Source organism: Meriones unguiculatus, chromosome 5, assembly GCF_030254825.1.
Source record: "Meriones unguiculatus strain TT.TT164.6M chromosome 5, Bangor_MerUng_6.1, whole genome shotgun sequence".
NCBI classification, from domain to species: domain Eukaryota; kingdom Metazoa; phylum Chordata; class Mammalia; order Rodentia; family Muridae; genus Meriones; species Meriones unguiculatus.
In genome coordinates, this window is record NC_083353.1 from 8,653,173 (window position 1) to 8,677,445 (window position 24,273).

Below are 24,273 nucleotides of genomic sequence, written 5' to 3' on the forward strand. Positions count from 1 at the left end.
ATATTAAAGATAAGTTTTTAGAAAGGAGTTTGAGTCTATGTCCATTTAACAAAATAATGCACACAATATTTTAAGGATTTTTTTTTCTTTTAGTAAAATGTCACTGAGTTCAGTTCAAGCACTCGCAAATAGTGTATCTTATGTTTAGTGGAAGCATTCCACCATATAGGTTGGCCAGTTTATATAAATATTCTCCCACAGATAGCCCTTGGATTATTTCCAAGTTTTGAGGCTCTTATACATAAAGCTCTGTAAACATTTTACAATGTTTGTAGGCTTCAGTGTGGACTTAAATTTCCATTGCTTAACCCACTAGTTATATTGCTGAGTTACATGATAAGTGCATGTTTTATTTTATAAGACATTTCCATAGTATTTTCTAGAACAGCTCTGTTGTCTTGAATTTCTAAAAAAAATGTATAAACAAGTTATACTTTCTACATCCTTATCAGCATTTCATATTGTTACTACTTCATATTTTACAATGATTACTAGAGTTATAGGTAGATGTTAGCTGCCGTACATGGGTAACTTAAGTTGGGTCAGCAAGTGCTTGAAACTGCTGAATCATATCTCTAGTTATTTATAGATTTTTATTTACCATCTTGATTTTCACAATAATCATGGTGTATCTTTTCTAGACTAGGCTGAAGATTTTTGCTTTGTCCCCATTGGGATCTCAGTTTTTGTCATAAACAATGCAACCCCTTATCAGAAATATGCACAGAGCTAGTTTTCAGGGGTGAGACAAGATCTTCTTGGCTATCATTATTAATTGAGTCCTTTTGTAGGTACTGACTCACCCATAAGGAGCATGTTGGCCCAGTGAGGAGTAAGGAAGCAAACACAAAGTCTTCATTTTCTTTTAGCTTTAGACAAATCTGTAGTAAATTTCAGCCCTGAGGTAAATTCCTCCAATTGCTTTTGCTTCAGTATTTGACTTCCTGTTCTGGTCATCATTTTAGGACTAGCTTTCGGGTTCATCATTCCTGGGAGCATGTTCCAGTAAAGCTCTAGCTACAGGACTCCCTCTGACTATGTTTTCTGGCTTTTCTACTGTTCTGCTTTCACTTATGTTGCCATGATGAGCATGTCCTGACACAGAGCATCTTAGGGGAGAGAAGGCTTAAGTTAGCTCATAGTTAGAGGATACATCCCACTCTTATGGAAAAATCAAGGTGGCAGAAATTTGAAGCAGCCAGTCATATGGCATACCAGCCCAAGGCAGAGATAGGATTACACACATGCCTAACAGTCAGCTTGCTCTCTATACAGTCTGGGGCACAAAAGCAGGGAATGGTGCTGCCCTCTTTTTGCCCATAAAGATCAAGACTATCCTTGGCAGACATATTGACAGGCCAACCTGATCTCAACCAACCCTCAAGCACACTCTCATCCCAGGGCATTCTAATGTTGTGTCGAATTGACAATACCAACCATAATACCCATTTAAAATAGTAAAACTGATGCAATATTAATGCTTACTTCTAAAAGCACTTTTGTGTACAAAATATAATTTTGGAGACATCATAATTACATATTATAATATAAATTTTAGGACCATGTCTCAGACTGATAGCTTATGCCATGAAACTCAGAAAAATAACTGAGATATTTTCCATATATTTTAAAGATAAGTGCTAGACATATCCATGCAGAACTTTAAAGGTCTATCAGACAATTCCTGATTCAATTCCATCACCATCACCTACCTCCAAATCCTGACAAAGACTAAGAATTTTAAAGGAAATTGCAATGAGCTTTTACAAATATAGATCCTGTTGGCTTCCTTCTCTGTCTCCCACCCTAAGTAAATCCATAAGACTGTGAAGCGTGGTGAAGTAGAGTTGGGAAAACTTACAGGAAACATAGGATGTTTTTGGATATATCTGAACAAAGAAACCTGTACCTGCTTCTCTCTCAGGGGAAGCAAGCAGGCTGGATCGGCTTGTCATGGTAGGGATAGGGAACAAGCAGAGAGTGGTATGCAACATCAAGTCTGCCAGTAAAAAAAGGCATTTGTTTCCAGTGTAAAACTAAACACTGCAGAGCACAACTGTTCCCACCCATCACAGTGACTTTGAACATGGCAGACATGTAGAGTAAGAGGGTGTGGGTGATAGCACTAATGCAGCAAGTACTGGGACAAGAAAGTACTGAGAAGTTAGATGAACATTGCATCTCTTGTTCAGATCAGTGTAGAAGGTTTCTTCAGAATAAATTTCCAAAGATAGAACAGAAGCTCTTATGAGAGGGGTTTGTTTCCTAAAGGGTGGCCAACTGCCAAATTAACAGCTAAATTGTAATGACTACTTTTAAAATTCATTTTTCTCTCATATTTAATCCAGTTAGAAGCAACAACAGGAATATAAGAAAGTAGTGGCAGTTTTACAAAATACCTCCAAATTTTTTGACATTTCTCTTATCAAAAGTCGCGTTTAGTAGCTGGAGTAATGGTCAGGCTTCTTTAAGACCCCTTGTCTAGGCTGGTGCTATTATTGAGAAAAATTTATTTACGTGGTGACTCACATATTACGTTGTATGTTCTCAAGCTAGATGGAATGACATGACTGATCTGTAGATCTCGAGTGCTGAGTACTCGGGGGCCAGGAAGAGAATGAACTGTAGAGTGTTTAGGTTCTGCAAAGTCTAGATCCACTCTTTTCAGATGGCGTCTATCCTCATAGACACAACAGTTCCCCAGAGAGACAGAGAGGAAGTGATCCAGTGGAAAGCAGGGTGTTTGAGCAAAGATTCAGTGTTGGTGTGGTGGATAAGCATTCTTATTTCAGAACCTCATTGGAAATCTGTGCCCTGTTCCTCTACAACTTTGCTACACTTCTGATGGTAGAATGCACAGAAACCATTTAGGAAGGGTTTTCACAGGTACTGAGGGATATTCACAATGGTAAATCATCTCAAGTCTTTATGGGTCTGCTTGTATGTAGAGCACAGGATGTTAACTATTTCAAGTTCCTTTTTAGAAAAGAATTTATTTATACAGTATTCTTCCTACAGGCCAGAAGAGGGCATCAGATCTCACTATTGACAGTTATAAGCCATCATGTGGTTGCTGGGAATTGAACTCAGGACCTTAGGAAGAACAGCCAGTGCTCATAACCTCTGAGCCACTTCTCTTGCCCCTGTTTCAAGTTTGTATTTTGATGTTCAGTCAGCAGTGGCACTATCTCCAAGCAGATTTGGGGAAGCATACAAGGTTCTTATGAATTACTATGGGTGAGTCATGATAACATGATAAGATCTCTAGTGTTATTTGAAGAAGAAAAATAAAGTATTTTCACCTATTAGAAAAGTAAGTAAGAAAGAAAAAACCTGGGAGGTCTGTCCAATGCCCTCAAATACCATTTCCAAGGCCACAGCTCTACCTGAAATCTCAGAGACTGGTAGCCATCAGGGACTATAAATGAAGTCTGCAGTCATCAGCGATCACTAGAGGCCTCCAGTCATCAGAGCCTACCAGCTCTACCTGAAATCACAGAAGCCTACTGCCATCAGGGATGACCAGGTCTGCCAGAAACAGAAACAATCAGATGGCTAAAGGCCAACATAAAAAACACATTCAACAAAACCCAAAACAATATTGCAACACCAGAACTCAGCTATGCTACTACATCAAGCCTTGGGTATCATAACACACCTGAAGAGCAACAAAGAGACCTTAAATCTAGTCTTATGAAGATGATAGAGGCCTTTAAAGAGGAAATGAATAAATCTCTCAGAGAAATACAGGAAAATACAATCAGACAGGTGGAAGAAAAGACTAGATCCCTTAAAGAAATACAGAAAATTCCAAGCAAACAGAAGAAGGAAATGAACAAAACAGTTCAAGAGCTGAAGCAATAAAGAAAACAAACTGCCAGGCATGGTGGAGCATGCCTGTAATCCTAGTACTTGGGGAAGCAGAAGCAGGCAGATATCTGTGAGTTTAGTGAGTCCAGAAGAACCAAGGCTACACAGAGAAACCCTGTCTTGAAAAATCAAAAAACAAACAAAACACAAAAAGCAAACAAACAAAAGCAACAACAACAAACTCCCACAAACTGGGGGAATTCTGGAGATAGAAAATGTACGAAAGAGAACAGGAAGTACAGACGCAAGCATTACCAACAGAACACAAGAGATGAAAGAGAGAATCTCAGGCTTAGGAGATACAATAGAAGATAGTGATACATCAAAGAAAATGCTAAATCTAAAAAGTTTCAAACAGAAAACATCCAGGAAATTTGGAACACTATGAAAAGACCAAACCTAAGAATAATAGGAATTGAACAAAAATATTCCCAGGTCAAAGGCCCAGAAAATATCTTCAACAAAATCAGAGAAGAAAATTTCCCTAACCTAGTGAAAGTGATGCTTATAATTGTACAAGAAGATTACAGGATGCCAAAAAAATTAGACGAAAAAGAAAATCATCCATCCACATAACATCCATCCATCAAACATAAAAGTATAGAACAAAGAAAGATTCAAGTGAATCAAAAATCTCAACATAAACCCGGATACACTAAATCTAAGAGAAGAAAAAGTGGAAAATTGCTTTGAAATCATTGGTGCAGGAGACAACTTCCTGAACAGAACATCAACAGCTCAGACTCTAAGATCAACAGTTAATAAATGGGACCTTCTCAACTGAGGGACATTTCCAGATTCTGACTATTAAAAAAAAAAGCTGCTATGAACATGGTTGAGCTAATGTCCCTGTTGTATACTTGAGCATATTTTAGAAATTGTAGTACATTTACACAATGGAATACTATTAAGCAATTAAAAACAAGGAAACCATGAAATTTGCAGGCAAATGGTAGAAACTAGAAAAGATCATCCCGAGTGAGATATTCCAGAAAGACACACATGGTATATACTCAGTTTTAAGTAGATAATAGACATATAATATAGGATAAACATACTAAAATCTGTACACCTAAAGAAGCTAAACAAGAAGTAGGACCCTATGTAAGATACTCAATCCTCATTCAGAAAGGCAAATGGGATAGATAAAAGAAGAGGGAGAAAAAAGGGAACAAGACAGGAACCTACCATAGAGGGCCTCTGAAAGACTCTACACAGCAGGGTATCAAAGCAGATTCTGAGACTCATAGCCAAACTTTGTGCTGAGTGCAGGGAATCTTATGAAAGAAGGGGGAGGTAGAAAGATCCAGAGAGAACAGGAGCTCCATAATGAGAGCAACACCAAGGAACCTGGGGCCAAGGGTTTTTCCTAAGACTGATACTCCAACCAAGGACCATACATGGAGATAACCTAGAACCCCTGCACAGTTGTAGCCCATGGCAGCTCAGTGTCTAAGTGGGCATCTTAGTAAGGGGAACAGGGTCTGTCTCTGACATGAACTCAGTCACTTTCCCCTGAGGGGAGCAGCCTTACCAGGCCACAGAGGAAGACAATGCAGCCAGTCCTAATGAGACCTGATATCCTAGGACCAGAGGGAAGGAGAGGATGACCTCACCTATCAGTGGACTTGTGGAAGGGCATAGGAGGAGATGAGGGAAAGAGGGTGGGGTTGAGGGAGGAGGCTACAGCTGGGATACAAAGTGAATGAACTGTAATTTATAAAAATAAATAAATAAATAAATAAATAAATAAATAAATAAAAAGAAATTATCAAAGTCCTTTGTCATTAGGGAAATGCAAATCAAAACACTCTGAGATTCTGTCTTACACACCCCAGAATGGCTAAGCTCAAACACTCAAGTGACAGCGCATGGTGGAGAGGATGTAAAACAAGAGGAGCACTCCTCCACTGCTGTACAACCATTGTGAAAATCAATGTGGTGGTTTCTCAGAAATCTGGGAATAGTGCTATCTCAAGACCCAGGTACACAACTCCTGGGCATATACCCAAAATACGCTCCAGTATACCCAAAGGAGACTTTTCAACTGTGTTCATAGCAGGTTTTTCGTAATAGCTATAAACCAGAAACAACATACTTGTTCCTCAACTAAAAGATGGATGATGAAAATGTGGTACATTTACACAGTAGAATACTGCTCAGCTGGTAAAACAAGGAAATCATGCAACATTCAGGCAAACAGATGGAAGTGGAAAAGATTATCCCGAGTTAACCCAATCTCAGAAACACACACCTGGTTTGAAGTTATTTATAAGTGGATATTAACCATACAAGTATATGGATAACCAAATAAGCTAACTAGCAAGGTCGGCCCTAGGGAAGATGCCTGAATCAACCTCAGAGAGGGAAATAAAATACATTTGGAAGTGGATGAAGAGAGAGAACTGTGTGGGAGAAAGGGTGGGAAGAGGAACACTGGTGAGAATCAGGTGGAGGTGGCAGGTTAAGGTACTGGGAGGGAAGTCAAACCGATGGGGGTCATCCCTGGGACAAGCTGGTGACTCAGAGAGAATTGCCTCCTTGGAGGATATGGGGGTAACTCTGGCTAAGACTCCTAGCAGCAGGGGATATAGAGACTGAAGTTGCCACTTCCTACAGGCAGGCAGACTTCCAGTGGAGGTAGGGGGACCCGAACCCATCCACAAAACCTTCAACTCAAATTTACCCTATGTACAAGGTGTGCAATGATAAAGATACAGCAGAGATTGACTGGCCCAACTTGAGAGCCACACCATGGATAAAAGCTGACCCCTGACTATACTCTGAGAGGCTCCACTCAGCAGCAGACGGAAAGGGATGCAGAGACCCACAGCCAAACTTTAGGCGGAGTTCAGGGAGTCTTCTGGGAGAGTTGGGAGAACGCTAGTGGGACGAGGACGAGACAAGAACTGTGCAAGAAGACCAACAGAGTCAACTAACCGAGGACCATGGCGCTCACGGAGAAAAATACCACCAGCCCCAAAGCAAAAGCCTGGACTGAACCCACGTACTCTACACTTAATTAGCTGATGGTCAGCTTCGTCTTCGTGAGAGTTCCTTAGCAATTGGAGTGGGGGTTGTCTCTGATGTGGACTGTTTCCTGCTTTTGGATCACTTTCCCCTAGCTAGGCTGCCTTGTCGGACCTCAGTGGATGCCTTAGTGCTAATGAGATTTGATTTGTTGGTGCTCTCTTTTTCTGAGAAGAGGAGGGGGGAAAAGGGGAAGATGGTGGGAGGGTGAAACTGGGAGGAGAGGACGGAGGAGCTGTCATTGTTAAATAAAGTGAATTAAAAAATTTAAAGAAGAGTCATGCTTAACTTCATAGTTTTGAAATGGGTAGAGCTTAGTAAATTGGCTAAAATTTCTGCGTCCAAGTTTTAGTGGTGATTGATCGAATCATTGCATATATGACTTTCACTTTTAAGTTCAATTGAAAGCAGGTTTTTGAAAAGAAAAAAAAAAAGGAAAAAGAAAAGTAACCCCATCAAACTTATCATTACCCTAGATTGACATTTTACTTGTCCTATTTTGTTTTCCAATTTATTTTGTTCTTTTCACTCTATGTGCTGTCTACAGCATTAATATTTTTTTTCTGGAATAAAATTTTATCTATAGATGGCTTTTCATTGTTCTTACAGGTACATTCAAAACATTATATTTAAAATATTAATACTATAGTATTACAATATTTTTTACAATCTTCGTTTATAAACATTGATAAAATTATTATATGATTCCATGGATAGAATGAAAATATTGGACATCCTTTTCTTTTATTTCAATTGTCACACATAAAACTGCCTATTATATTATTATTAATATATTTATACTATCATATTTTCTAAAATATTCATTCTCTTTTTGTCAAGCATGGCATTCCTTAACATTTTCCCATAGCTTTTCCCCTTTATATAGCTCATGATTTCATAGAATACTCTTGTTTCTCCTATTTTTACAATGTTTATACTACCTTTAAGTAACTTAATATTTAAAATGGAATTTGATATGTGAATTAAATATTTCTCAGGGACTAGCAGTACCTATATATCTTGTGTGTTTTGCACATATTCTTGTCTTATTTCATAATCAGTCCTTAAGTTTTAATTGTTATTACTGTCATAGAAAATTGGCTGAAACTTTCTACTTGGATTTTGATCACCACTAACTCTTCACAGCTTCAGCAAATATAAAGAAATTAAAATGTTCCTGTAAGGATTTCTAGGTTCGTGTTCTTAGTGCTGGTATCACATTTCACAGATGACTTCTAAGGTGATGCCACAGCATCAGGCTGCCTTGTTGTAGTCAAGTGCCCTTGAATTTCGGTGAAAACTATTCTTTTCCATCAGTAGACTATAGCTGGCACACGTAATGACACTTCAGCCACTGTGTAGCTCTTTGCTAACCGATTGTCACTGACGTTGAAGTATGAGTAGGTATGATTCCATTTATTAGACGCCATCACAGCCAAATTCAGAGAGAAATTTTTGCTAGCCTTTTTAAAAATATTATAATTTTTTAATTTATTTTAGCTTTATTTTGTATGCACTGGTGTTTTGCCTGCACTTATGTCTATATGAGCATGTCAGATCTTGGAGTTACAGTTGTGAGCTACCATACAGGTGCTGGGATTTGAACCCAGGTCCTCTGAAAGAGCAACCAGTGCCCTTAACCGTTGAGCCATCTTTCCAACCCAAATATTATTATTGTTGCTTATTAAAATTTATTCATTTTGTATCCAGGCTGTAGGCCCTCCCTCATTTCTTCCCCAGCCTTCCCCTCCACCCAATATCCCTTCTCTATTCCACTGAGAGGGGAAGCCCCCTCCCCTACAATATGACCCTAGCCTATCAGGTCTCTTGAGGACTATCTGGATCCTCTTGCTCTGTGGGCTAGTAAGGGGGTGGGGTCGACAAAGAACAGGTAGCCAAACCTTCGGCAGAGTGCAGGGAATCATATGAAAGAAGGGAGAGTTAGTGTGACATGTAGAGGATAGAAGCTCCACAAGGACCAAATATATCTGAGCACAGGGGTCTTACACGAGATTGTTTCTCCAACCAAGGACCATGTATGGATATAACATAGAACCTCTGCTTGGATGTAGCATGTGGTAGTTCAGTAACTAACTGGTTTCCCTAATAAGGGGGACAGGGATATTTTTGACATGAACTCAATGGCAAGATCTTTGATCTCCCCACCCCCCAAGGGAGGAGCAGTCCTGCCAGGCCACAGAGGAGGACTTTTCAGCCAGTCCTGAAGATACCTGATAAAACAGGGTCAGATGAAAGGGGTGGAGGTCCTCCACTATCAGTGGACTTGGAAAGGGGCAGGGAGGAGATGACCGAGGGAGGGTGGGATTGGGAGCAAATGAGGGAGCAGGATACACTGGGATACAGAGTTAATAAAATGTAACTAATAATAATAATAATAATAATAATAATAATTAAAAAGAAACAGGTAACTGAGTTCATGAAAGAGACTGTCCCGGCTCCTCTTGCTAGGAAACCTCCATGGAGACTGCTGCCCATAGGCTACATCTGAACAAGGGGTCTAGTTCCTCTTCATGCATGGTCCTTGGTTGATTCTTCAGTCACTGCAGTTTTCCCTGGGCCCAGATATATATATCTGGCTCTGTTGATCTCCTTGTGGAGCTCCTGTCTCCTCCAGGTCTTTCTGTCTCCCTCTTCTTCCATAAGATTCCCTGCACTCTGCCCAAAGTTTGTTTATGAGTCTCAGCATCTGCTTTGATACCCTGCTGGGTAGAGTCTTTCAGAGGCCCTCTGTGGTAGGCTCCTGTATGCTATGATGTTCTGTTCCCTGTCTAACCCATTTGCCTTTCTGAATGAGGATTGAACATATTACACAGGGTCCTCCTAATTGCTTAGCTTCTTTAGGTTTACAGATTTTAGAATGATTAAAAAGAACTGCTGCATTAAAAAATATGTATGAGAGTGGTTATATGACTATAACTCTAGGTGATTCCAGGAGTCTCAAGGCCATCTCCAACCTATACTGGATACGAAGTTGGGGTCTTAATTGGCTGTAGGAAATGAGCTTTATCAGCTGTCTTGGATATGGAAATAAATGATTTTCTTATTGAGCCAGTAGACTTAAACACAATGTAATCAGCAAGACATTATGGACACCTACTAGGACAATTCTAGGTAATCACCCACAGGAGACCAGGAGAATAAAATCACAGTGTTTCAGGGTTTTGTGATACTCCTGTTCACCCAGGTTAGTGAGATCTTTGCATTCTCTCCTTGAAGAACATTTTTACTTTTGAAACAAAACGATAGTATAGACTTTGAGATGCTGTATTTTCTGTAGAGGGTTCTAAAATTTTTAAGTAGTTTTGTTCTTTCTGACTATATGTCTGTTAGTTTGCTCTATTCTCAAAGCATAATGTGTTGGTAATTCTAATCTTCTTTCTAAAACTCTGTTTACCAACACTAGAGTTGGTACACAGGACTTGGATGGACACCATGCAGTTCCATCCAAATTCTTAGAGAGATGGCTTCAGTCCAAGCATCAATGATCCTATGTTTGCACTGACTAAAAATTATAAAACTAGATCCATTACCATTTCTCCAAACTCTGAATATCACCCTAAACACTGGTCCTTTCAAATTAGAAACTTTTCTTATATGTGTCACAATATTCCCCTAGGATAAAGAACATTTTAATTATTTTTAACTTGTAATTAAAATACTGTTCTACTTAGAAGGAGATTGTTCAGAAAACCTCTGATCCTACTTTGCTTGTTTTCATGGGTTCTATTTTACTTTTAAAACTATCTTCGCCTAAAATCACAAATTATGTATTCATCCTATTGAGAAGTTAGTTCAAGAACCACACTAACTGTCTTTATGTTGTTTTTGTTTTATCACACAGCATAGCCCCCAACTGCTAGCCCTCCTTCTTATGACTTCGCTGATTCTGTTTCAGAATTCTTTTGAAGGAACTAGAATGATGGCTCAGTAGTTAAAGGATCTATGTTCAGTTACAGGTATACTTATCAGGAGGCTCAGCACTTCCCATAATTCCAGTTCCAAGACAGACAATGCACTTTGTGGGTGCCCGCTAGAGTAATACACACAAACATGCACATAAGCAAAATAATAATAAGATCAACCATAAGGTAATTGTCTTGATTCTTGATAGAGGGAAAGAATAAAATTGACCTCCGCTCCAGTATTACATATGATTGTTTTAAAGATCATGCCCTTTGTAAGTTTTTAAACTGTTGCTGTTTTTAAAAAAATATATTGTGAGTGTTTGTGTGTGTGTGAGTGTACTTTCACATACTAAAGTGTGTATTAGGAGTTAGACAAAAAATTTGGAAGTCACTTCTCTCCAGAGACTATAACTCAGTTTTGTTGACAAAAGCCCTTGCCTTGTGAGTGGTGTCTCCATCCCATTTCCTGTCACTTTAATTTCTACAGTTACGTGCTATGATATTCTGGTTTTAAGGAAAGGGTTACAGGATATTCTAAGGATAGTTACTTCTCCCTCAGTTTGTGCTATTTGTTCTAGAGCTGGTCAACCTCCCTTTAAAAGCACTGCATTTAATCTGCAGTTTGACAGTGTATACATCAGGTATATATTGCATTCTTATTATTCTTGCTTATATCTTCTCTTATCTTCCGTTTCCCATTACCCTCTCCTCCCTACCTTTATCTCACATCCATTTCTTTCTGTGTTCTTTTGAGCAATTTGTGTGACAAGGATTTGTGACTATTTGTTTGAAACTGGTGACCTCATTGATGAGTACACAGGAGAAAATAGTAATTGTTCCTTCTACAGAATCCATCAGTAGGGATATATCAGCAGGGAAGGATAGAGCCCTGTGAGTCCCCATGACTTATGACTGATTGTCAACAGGCTTTCTTGTACAGCAGCAGCTGCTAAGCTATGGATTGCATTATTTGGATTATGTATTTTCCAAAAGATAGCATTCACTGTCCCATCTTCAGTGATGTTCCTTGAGGCTCAGGGAGTCTTATTATTTCTTTCTTATAATATATAATTCATTATGGTATTGCTTGATAACTCAGGAAGGTTTGACTTTTCTACACATGGTTTTAGTCAAGAGGATTTAGAATTATGCTCCACAAAATTATGAGTATGAAAATTGAAATTCTAAAGAATAAAATTTATAATATATGCTGAACATATGATCTTGAACTTGCTATGGAAGATTATTTTTGCATAGCATACAGGAAAAATTCCACTTACATGCTATAGCAACCTTCCATACACATGTAATTTATTAAGACCTAATATCAGTTTTTGGGGTTTTTTGGGTTATCAAGTTCACATTCTATATTAGTTCAAATTAGAAAATAATTTGGCTACAGTATTATGATGGTTAATTCTGTCACTTGATTAGTTGGGAACTGCCTACGTGATTAGTAAAGCAGGCCGCTGGTACGCCTGACATGTTCAGTGAGGATTAACTACCATAGGAAAGTCTGCCTTAAACATGTACAGTGTCCTCTTATTGCTGGAGGCCCAGGTGGAGTAAAAGGGGAAAGAGAAAAGGCCAGCAGCATGATTATTCTCTCTCTACTTCCTGATAGGTGTGGCTGGTGCTGTCCTGCTCTGCCATACAATTATCCTCCCTGTCATAGTGACTTGAAATCTCTGAAACCATGAGCAAACAATTTTCTCCTTTGTTTCTTCTGGGTATTTTGTAATAGCAATGGAGCATACAACTACCACGGATGATTCTACAATATTTTAGCTTCGAGTGACTCTGTATCATTCAAGAAAACAGAACTTTAGAGAAAAAAATGTTAATTCACTTTTTAACCTGTGGGGACGTCACCCACAGAGACCAGAAAAGGGTGTTGGATCCCCTGCAGCTGAGGTTATGGATTGTATACTATCTAATGTGAGTTATATGAACCAAACCTAGGTCCTCTATAAATGCAGTATGTACAATCAACCACCAAGCCACCGCTCTTGGATCGAAAGTAAAACTTAAAGGTTCTGAGACTTAGGAATAGAGATGTCTGCAAAAAGGCAACACAAGGGATGTGTGGGAACGTGAACGCATACAGAGTTCTGTTTATATATGAACAAGAACAATGGACGCTCTCTAGGTCACTTGTATGGTATTAGATCTTTTTCATTTGCTCTCTACCTTTCTCTTTTTCTCAGTCCTCTGATTGTTTTAAGTAGAAAAGGAGAATTAATTTCCCATTCTTTTTCAGAGGAGATCACTAGTTAGCAAGTTCAGCAGTTGCTAAAGTATGAGAAGCAGTGACCCTCTGGAAGCCTGACAGTACAGAAGAAAGTAGGGAGGCTTTGTGGTATAATATCAGTGGGCCTTGGAAATCAAAGAATCCTTGTTTTATTAAAGTTCTCACCTTCCTAAGCATCTCCAGTCTATGAAAGTGCTTCTGGATAAAGTAAAGAGTGTGTGGAGGGGGTGGGCTTGGTAGATCTTAATTTGTTGCCCCGTCTCCTAGTGCACACCACTTGTCATATTTTCTACTAGTAAATACAGAATTTCAAATCTCCTTTTATGATTCTGAAGTGCTGCCTTTCTTCCAGAGTAAATGGAGGATATAAATGAAAAGAAGATGATTTTTTTATTCCTTCTGATTTTACCCTCTAGGCTCTACAGAATTTTGGTTTTCTATATAATAGTACAGAATTAATGGGCTGCAGATATAATGAGTGTAATTGATTGTAGCTTCTAATTCATTTGTGACTTCTAATGGAATTTGAAGATTCTCTAATTCAGTGGCTCATGAAGCTACACATAAGAATAGCAGTTTCAGAGACCCTAAGATTTTATTTCACAAACTTCTTCTGTGCTTTTGACCAGATCATTTGGACACTGTGAAGTTGGTCTTACATTAAAGACACTTGAATGGCCTAGTTGGCAGGAAGTCAGTCTTTATTTACAGCCTCATTCATAGTAGAGAAAAATACGTAAAGGTTGGCTTTGGACTTTATCTGGCGGAATTGTTCTCCCTCCTGCAGCCCTTGCTTGAAACTTATATTTATGAAGTAATGACGGCCTGAAGTTTCTGTATTAATTTCAAGTCCTCCTCATCTCTGGCTGCAGACTCCATGGCTGAGAGTCAATTTGTTTTTCTTCTCTTAGGTGTCACTGAGCTTAAATTGTTTTCTGCCCATCCAGAAGATTTCTCTCCCTTAATGTTATGGAGGAAGATGAACTACTCATTGAACTGACAGGAGTAAGAGGAGCAGGATTAGTTTGGTTTCAGAAGTGATATATGGCTGCAGGGCATAAAAATCTACAGAGATTCATATCCTAGAAGAGTAGTTAGTCTATCACAGATGCTGCCATTATTTTTCAGTGCACAAATCTGCAGGCAAAGTGTCAAGGTCAGCTACAACTGTTTTCAAATTCTCTGGTTTTGTTATCAGCAAAATCGATTATCCACGTCTCCTGATGTGTGTAGGTAGCACTTATGCTGCATGTGTATATGGGTGTTTGTGTGCATGTGTGTGTACACAGGTGTGGAAAAAATGTGTGGACCAGTATTTGATGTCAGGTATCTACCTCAATTGTTCTTCAACTCAGTTTCTAAGATTTATCTTATTTTATTTATGTATGTGTGTATGTGTCTGTGTGGGTCTATGCACATGACTGCAGGTGTCCAAAAAGGCCAGAAAGGTATATGAAATCCACTGCAGCAGGAGTTACAGGCAGTATGAGCTACCTGACATGTGTGCTGGGAACTGAACTTGGGTCCTCTAGAGATATAAACACTCTTAACTACTGCATCATCTGTCCAGCACATCGAATTTATTTCCTGAGACAGGATTTCGCAGTGAACCCACAGCTTGCCAACTCACCAGACTGGATGACAGACTGTCCCTAGGGATGGTCCTATCCAAACCTCCCCAATGCTAGGACTGCAGGTGCCTGGCACTATATCCAGGTTTCTTTAAACAGGAGCTAGGAAATCCTCAAGTTTGCCCATTATTGATTGAGCTATCTTACTGTACACTGTATGGAAGTTTAAAAGGAAGTAGAAACAATCAGTTAGCTGTAAGTGTTTGGAGACTCAAACTAATTTAAAGAAAGCCAATGACTATTAAAATTATAATATTTCTTTAACTCAGTCTCTGAGGCACACTGATGCATGCAAAAATATAGAACTGGATTTTTTTTTTCTCAATGCAGTTTATTCAGGAACCTTGAACAATCATCTGACCCTGGGGAAAGCCAGCCCACAGCTTAAATAGCCTCTGGGTAGCCAACCCCAGCATGCCTCGTGGGCAATGCAGATAGGTCCACATACATGGAAGCAAGCCAGATCCTCAGCCTTAGCAAAATGTGGAGTTGTTTGTGACAGAGAGCACTCACCATCGGGAAGGTGGAAGGTGGAAACCAGCTCCATCTTTAGGGCTCAGCATTACGCAGCTCTCTACAGTTCCCCCTTTTTGTTTTAGACGCATCAGGCAAGAGTAGAGGTCTGATCTCTGATATTAGAAATAAATTGGGACTTTGTACCGATGTTCATTTAGGTGTCATCCACCCAAAGAGCATCAGACCCGTCTGATACCTTTTTCTCAGAGGCGGGACCTGGGGCATCAACCCGCATGCAATCAGACTTGCTCTTCTCTGGGTCGAAAGTGGCTGACCCTGAGTGCAGTGCTTAGCCTCACAGCCTGAGCATAACATTTTAGCTTTTTATGGTAGCCAACCATGCTTTGGGGAGACTGTCCTGCTTCAATGGCTGTAAAGGCCTGAATGATCATGGCTGCATTACGCTGTTGTGAGACTCTAATCTTGCACATACACCACAGGCAAACTAAGGAGACCAACACCAGAAGGCCTGCTAACGCTCCCATGCCCGCCCATTCCTTCAGATGATTCATGTCTGCAGCAATCCATGGTGATAATCCTGTGGCTAGTCCTGCATCCACTCTGGTAGAATTTACTGTGATAATGGCCACGTTCAGCTGCTCCATCGTAGTACCGAATTCTCCAGTCCAATTACCTAAAATATAGCTAGACAATTGTTTAGACATATTTGCAGCACAGGAAAAAGTCTCATGCTGTATGCTAGTGACACAAAGTCCAGCATACTTCCATTGACAGCCAGGTTGAGCGATTTGCCATAGGGTATCAATTTGCTCCTGCAGGAGGTCAATCCTCTGATTGAACACCATCAAGCCTCCTTTTAGTTGAGCATTAATTCCTTTTTGTACATCTAAGGCATGAGCTACATTGGCTAAAAGATTATTCAGGGTCTGAGCAGTCTGCACAGTATAACTCATGGCTAATGCCACAGTGGTAGCTCCAACAGCCGCCAATGAGATGGCAGTATCAATGGCGGCTGTAATTCCAAGATCCCTTTTCTGTCTGAAGAGAGTCATAGCGTGAGGGGCATCAATGGGCACAGGCACCCAGCGAGGCATGCGAGTAACCAGGGCATACCTAAATTCACTAGCATTCCAGCATTGGGCAGAAAAGCAAGTATCATCACCACAATTACTTCGCTCTACTGGCTAATAATGAATAAAAATGGGGGATATAAACAAACAGGTGTGGGCTTATAGGAAATATTATGAGAAGCCTTAACCCCTCGTTGGAACATTCTGCATCAGTTCTAGAACTAGCAGTGGTGGTTGCCGAGGTCTGAGTAAGTTCAGGAGACCATTGCCCCCAGGGGCGAGATGTGCTCCATGTAAATTGACTAACTCCATGTTTTCCTCCACTTTTGAAAGTCATTTAAGGTTCTTAAATTATTTTTCCCCTTTTTTTTAAAATTTTTCATCAATTACACTTTATTCATTCTGCATCCCCCCATAAGCCCCTCCCTCCTCCCTTCCCAATCCCACCCTCCCTCCTTCCTCTGCATGCGTGCCACTCCTCAAGTCCACTGATAGGGGAGGTTCTCCTCTCCTTTCTGATCTTAGTCCATCAGTTCACATCAAAAGTGGCTGCATTGTCCTCTACTATGGCCTGGTAAGGCTGCTCCCCCACAGGGGGAGGTGATCAAAGAGCAGGCCAATCAGATTATGTCAGAGGGAGTCCCTCTTCAGATTATTATGTAATCCAATTGGAGTCTGAACTGCCCTGGGCTACATCTGTGCAGGGGTTCTGGGTTATCTCCAAGAATAGTCCTTGGTTGGAGTATGAGGCTCTGGGAAGTTCCCTGTGTTCAAATTTTCTTGTTCTGTTGTTCTCCTTGTGGAAACCCTGTCCTCTCCAGCTCTTACTATTTCCCAGTTCTTACATAAAATTCCATTCACTCTGCCCAACAGTTGCCCATCAGGCTCAGCATCTGCTTTGATAGTCTGTAGGGCAGAGGCTTTCAGAGGCCCTCTGTGGTAGGTTCCTAGGTTGTTTCCTGTTTTCTTCTTCTCCTGATGTCCATCCTCTTTGCCTTTCTGGATGGGGATTGGACATTTTAGTTAGGGTCCTGTCTCTTGCTTAGTTTCTTTAGATGCACAGGTTTTAGTGGGTTTGCCCTATGTTGTATGTCTATATGAGTGAGTATATACCATGTGTGTCTTTTTGCTTCTGGGACAACTCACTCAGGATGATCCTTTCCAGATCCCACCATTTACCTGCAAATTTCATGATTTCCTTATTTTTCATTGCTGAATAATATTCCTTTGTGTAGATGTACCACAATTTCTGCATCCATTCTTCAGTTGAGGGGTATCTGGGTTGTTTCCAGCTTCTGGCTATTACAAATAAAGCTGCTACCAACATGGTTGAGCAGATGTCCTTTTTGTGTGCTTGAGCCTCTTTTGGATATATGCCTAGGAGTGGTATGGCTGGATCTTGGGGAAGCACTCTTCCTAGTTGTCTGAGAAAGCGCCAGATTGATTTCCAGAGTGGTTGTACAAGTTTACATTCCCACCAGCACTGGAGAAAGGTTCCCCTTTCTCCACAACCTCTCCAGCATGTGTTGTCACTTGAGTTTTTGATCTTGGACATTCTCATGGGTGTAAGGTGAAATCTCAGTGTTGTTTTGATTTGCATTTCTCTAATGGCTAGTGAGGTTGAGCATTTCTTTAAGTGCTTCTCTGCCATTCGGTATTCCTCTACAGAGAATTCTCTGTTTAGCTCTGTTCCCCATTTTTTAAGTGGATTACTTGGTTTGCTGCTTTTCAGCTTCTTTAGTTCTTTATATATACTGGATATGAATCCTCTGTCAGATAAAGGGTTAGTGAAGATTCTTTCCCAATCTGTAGGCAGTTGCTTTGTTTTGGTGATGGTCTCCTTTGCTTTGCAGAAGCTTTTCAGTTTCATGAGGTCCCATTTTTTTATTGTTGCTCTTAGAGCCTGTGCTGTTGGTGTTCTGTTCAGGAAGTTTTCTCCTGTGCCAATGAGTTCTAGGGTATTCCCCACTTTTTTTTCTAGCGGATTTAATGTGTCAGGTTTTATGTTGAGGTCTTTGATCCACTTGGACTTCAGTTTTGTGCAGGGTGATAAGTATGGATCTATTTTCATTTTTCTACATGTAGACATCCAGTTGGACCAGCACCATTTGTTGAAGATGCTATCTTTTCTCCATTGTATGGTTTTGGCGTCTTTGTCAAAGATCAGGTGTCCATAAGTGTGTGGGTTCATTTCTGGGTCCTCTGTTCGGTTCCATTGATCCACTATTCTGTTATTATGCCAGTACCATGCAGTTTTTAAAACTGTTGCTCTATAATACAACTTAAGATCAGGGATGGAGATACCTCCGGAAGATCTTTTATTGTAGAGGATTGTTTTAGCAATTCTGGGTTTCTTGTTATTCCATATGAAGTTGAGAATTTTTCTTTCCAAGTCTGTAAAGAATTGTGTTGGTAATTTGATGGGCATTGCATTGAATCTGTAGAATGCTTTTGGTAAAATGGCCATTTTTACTATGTTAATCCTGCCAAGCCATGAACATGGGAGATCTTTCCATCTTCTCATATCTTCTTCTAATTCTTTCTTCAGAGACTTGAAATTTTTTTCATACAAGTCTTTGACTTCCTTGGTTAGGGTTACTCCGAGGTACTTTATGTCATTTGTGGCTATTGTGAAGGGTGTTGTTTCCCTAATGTCTTTCTCAGCCCTTTTGTCTTTTGTATACAGGAGGGCCACTAATTTTTTTGAGTTAATTTTGTATCTGGCCACTTTGCTGAAGGTGTTTATCAGCTGTAGGAGTAGAACTGGATTTTTAAAAAGAATGCTCCTTATTATTTTGAGTTAGCATAAATGCACTACTTGGAAAGTTAATCTCAAGTGTAAATAGGACATTGTTATATAATTCCCTTTTCTGGATCAGATTCTACTATTTCAGGAGGATTATTCATCAGTCTGTATATTGTTCTTCATAGCTTACATTGAGCTTTAGGTCATCATAATTGCATATATTGAAAATGAAAACCTATCATCTTTACTGTGTACAGAGCACTTGCACTCAGAGCTGAGGGTATCCTTATCCCAGTTGTCAGTCAGTTCACTGATTCCAACATCCTTCAGTGACAATCTCTAAAACTTTCCATAATTACAGGTGTTTATGGACTTGAAACATATATTGATACACACAAAAATCACTAGATAACAAACGAAAAACAAGGCTCAAGTCTATTTTGATCTTACCTTTTGTTAATTGTTTAAGCTGGAAAAATTACCTAAAGTTTATTGAAATTTACTTATCTTATCTGTAAAATAGGTCTTGAAGATTTCTGGTGGGTATCAGTTTCAGATATGAAATATCTCAAATTAAAAAAAAATAGAAACATTATTTCTTATGATTTTGGAATCCATGGTAAAGTTAGAGCAGAGTTCTGCAGGGATTTTTTTTCTCCTCCTCCACTACCTCCTCCTTCTTCTTCCTCTTCTTTCTGTCTGTTATTGCCTGTCTGAAGTAAGCAACTTGGCTGCTTTTCTATAGACACTGGACTAGGCTAGAAGGTTCAAAACAGTTCACCTAATCTTTAAGTGCCTCTAAGCATTCTAAGTTTCTTAGTGTCTTGTTATTAAATAGTTATCCTTTGCCATCATCTCAAAATATGGCTGGCTTCCAAGAGAAAGGGTGATGAGATTTGAGATCACCTAAAGACTACACTGAATGCTACAACTCAGCCTTCTACTGGGAAAACCACATTTAAAAGTTAGCCCAGGTATAAGAAATTATGTGTGTATCTGTGTGTGTGTGTGTGTGTGTGTGTGTGTAGAAGTTCTCTCTGTCTGTCTCTCTCCGTATGTCTTTCTCTTTGTGTGTATCTGTGTCCCTGTGTATGTAGTATGTGTCCTTTGTCTGTCTGTCTGTCTCTGTGTGTATGTGGTATGTGTATGTTGTGTATACAGAAACCAGAAGAGGTTACTGAGTGTCCTGTTCTATGCTCTCTTTTCTTTCTTTCTTTCTTTCTTTCTTTCTTTCTTTCTTTCTTTCTTTCTCTCTCTCTCTCTCTCTCTCTTTCTCTCTCTCTCTCTCTCTCTCTCTCTCTCTCTCTCTCTCTCTCTCTCTCTCTCTCTCTCTCTCTCTCTCTCTTTCTTTTGATGTACAACTTGTACTTGTAGACAGAGTTAGGCTGCTGCTAGCTTGTCTTAGCAATCCTCCTGTCTCGGCACCAGAGTTATAGTATGCATGTAGCCATACCTAACTATTTACATTAGTGCTGGAATCCTAACTCAGGGCTTCATGCTTGTTCAGCAAAGTGCTCTTTCCCAGTGAGCCATCTCTCCCACCCCAGACTCCATCCTTACTAGGTACAGAGGTAAGTACATGCAGACAATAAAAAGTTACCTTTGGAAGCTACATGGAAGAAGTAAGAGATGGTAGATTATATTTTTCAAACCAAATAATGATTGGTGCCTGCTGTATTAGAAAATTGTTTTATGTTATGGGAGTATTGTTCTGACCAATACAGATATTGTTTTCTGTTGCACTACAACATGGAAAGCAGATATCATTTCAACAATTACAAGTATAAACATTTTATTAAAACATGAATTATGAGAGTTATGAAGGAAAACAGTGAAGTTATAGCACAATGCTTAGATTAAATTAATAGGTCAGGGGCAACAGCAGAACAAGTGGTGTTTGTGTTCAGAACTATAATCTGAATTGAAGGTATCCATGTTGAAAAATGGGTGGAGTCATAAGTGAATATATGACATGACCTGAGACATTTCCCAAACATAGATGATCGCTGTGGCTACAGGTATTTAACAGTGTTTGGGCATTGACAATCTGCAGATGCTGATTGGAGCCAAAAGGTTATGAAAGGGTGAACTTTCTTCATTCTAGTGAGACGCATAAAGCCAGTTCCAACAAGTGTTAGACAGCAGTAATATTCGATTGTGTCTGGTAGCATATAAAAACCCAAAGAAAATCTTTGGTTTGTTTTTGCTTTATTAAGTTGTGTTCTTACATTCAAGACCAATGTGGTGGGAACAAAGAAGAAGGAGAGGAAAAAGGGATTAAAAAATAAAGATTGAAACGTACATGCTTTTGAATTAAGCCTGTCTCATTTTCTGTTGCCAAACTTCTATAATTTCTAATGTTATTACATCTCTGGCTAAACATCACTAAGTGAATCTATGACTCTACCTGAAAATTAAGTCAGCACTACATCTACAAACGCAGAATAAGGCAAAGCAATATTTAAATTGAGTTGACAAAGCCTTCATGAGAATGACTATGCCATAAAACTTTAATTATTCATGTAGAACAAAGGATATATTCCAAGTGTGATTTTTCTCTTTTTTTCCTCATCAAAATAAGCAGAAACTGAAAGCAAATGATAAATTCAAAGCCAGACATTTGGAACAGGCTCTAAATCACTGCAGATATTGCTGCTTGGTACAAAAAGAATAAGATGAGAAAGATACACCACCTCCTGATGAATGGAAATGATCTGCTTGATAGTAATTGATACCAATTTCCACATAGTTGTTGTGGACTCAGCCCCATGCAATGTTTTAAGTGAGCACACTAAGGCGAGTCTGATGCTGTGGAGTGCACAGTCCTGCTGATTGGCCAGACACACTCCAGAGGAAGAGAAAATGCCAAAATAAGATACAAGTGAGGAATATATAATCCACTTGTATTGACAAAAAGGCCCATGAAACTGAGAAGAATATCTTCCATGTACAGATATGAATAAGAATGTTCAGATGTTATTTAAACCTAAAACGTAATTAACTTTTATGTTTTAAAGATTTATGTCGTGTGTGTGTGTGTATGTGTGTGTGTGTGTGTGTGTGTGTGTGTGTGTGCATGTTTGTGTAAACATGTCTGCCATGTGTGGGTGGGTACCCACAGAGGTCTGGCATCCACAGATCCTCAGAGCTGGAGTTGCAAGTGGTTGTGAGCCTGTGGAAACCAAATTCCAGCTGTACGGAAAGGTAAGCACTCTTAACAGCTGAGTGGCCTCTTCAGCCCCTGAAGGTGCTGCTACAGCCAGACACTATTCTATCATAATCTGGTCCTCTCCACATCAATGTTTCTCTTCCTCCCTCTACTGCAGGCACTGGATGGATAGAGAATATCGGTTTCTGTGGTGTTTCTCCTGGCTCACCTGGATCACAGTCAGGTGTGCCAAGCCCCGAGCAGCCACGCTGACTAGAATTTACCCTGCCTACTTGTGGAGATTATGCTGTATGTTGCCGAGGGTGACTGTTTTGCAAGCAACAGTTGTTTTTTTTTTTTTTTGTTTTTTTTTTCATTACAGATGCAGACACAAGATGATTCTGTCTTGTTTTGCATTTACACACTTTCACCTGTCTTGTACCACACTTGAGGCTCAGAATGAGAAACAATGTGTTCATAAAGTAAAAAAAAAAAAAAAAAAAAGACCCACTCTAGACACCTACCAGTGTAGAGTGTGCCCTGTGGACAGGAGGAGGCATTAAGTCATATTTTACGAAGTAGACCTCCTCAAACATATGGAACAAACTGCATCACAGGAACATTCAATTTCACCTAGGTCCCACAAGGAGGACGTTAGCACTCTGATGGCAGTGGCTCCAACCAACCTATCATCTGACTACCCAGGGATGTAAAGGGACTGACAAGTTAAAAAAATAAATAAATAAAGGAAAAGAAAAGAAAGAAAAACACTGCACTGACTCTTTTTGCATCTTGAGCTCTCTCTCTCCCATGAGTTCCCTTGGAACACAGTAAACTCTGCTGTAGCCTCTAATCCCTTTTGTAGCCGATTTGTACCATATATGGTTATGTATACACACATATTTAAGTGCATATACATATCAGTAGATGTGACTAGGTGTTACTTTTCAGCTGTTATGATAGAATAACACAACAAAATTCACTTTGAGGGGAATGGTTTATTCTATCTTACAATTCTAGAGTGACAAAGTCTATTCTTGTGGGCAAGAATGAGAAGTAAAATGAAGTTAACAAGAAGAGTGAACACATTTCTTCTACATACAGGAAGTATGGATAGAAATAAAAGATGGAGACAGTTTACAAAACCCTAATGCTTTTCCCTGATGACATTTTTTTTTCCACAACAAGGCTCTACCTCCTAAAGGGTTTGTAACCTCCATAAGCAGAAAACAGCACCGCCCACTGCCTATGGGGGACATTTTAAATATATATGTATGTATACATGTATGCATGTATGTATGTGTGTATATAACACTGTGTGATGGATATATATATATATATATATATATAGCCTAAGAGATAATAATTATATTGAGATTAGACTAAAAGAGCCCTTCTTTGCCAAAGGCTAACTATCATGGGAAATTGAGATTATTTAGCAAATTACAGCCAGTGAAACCCACAGAGTTTGAGAATGTATTGTTATTTAATATGTTCTGATGTTGTAGATGATACTAACATATCTGTTTATATTTCTGGCACAGTGTGGTTGGAACAACACTTTTTATGAGCAAGGATGGATACAAGTTAAGCTTTGCTTGTAATCTCCAGGGAAACAAAGATAACATCAGACTGACAATGGCAAAAACAGACTTAAGCCACAATGAAGGGCTGCCTGAAGCGACTGTTGTCCCTCTATAATTCTGTTGTGTCTTATGTTGCCTTTTGCAGCCAAAAGAAATTGAGCTAATAAGATTCTCACTTAATTTTCCTGTTTTTGTATGCCTCTTGGACAAATCACAATTTTTAATCAATACAACTTTTAATTGTACAGCCAAATAACAATTACAATCTTTTTTCATGGTGAAATCATATGGCTCCAAATTCTTACTAATATTACCTTTTGCATCAAAACTAGCCGTTGTACTCAAGTTAGAAGCAGTGATTCTTATTCAGTTAGCCCATATGGAGAATTGTGTGTGATGGGAAGCAAAAATAAATAAATAAAATTTTAAGAGTAAGTAAAATATTTAAACTCAGATTTGTAGTAAGGATACTGATACTCAAGTTTTTCCTTTACTGTTAGTTACAAAGACCTAAGAAACTAGCTTATGACTATAAGTA

The 24,273-nt window shown here is 39.3% G+C and overlaps 1 pseudogene; it reads right to left on the minus strand.

Annotated features, from left to right (window-relative positions):
• Window positions 1-24,273, minus strand: part of LOC110560726 (kinesin-like protein KIF22) — a 93,330-nt pseudogene that overhangs the window by 59,784 nt on the left and 9,273 nt on the right.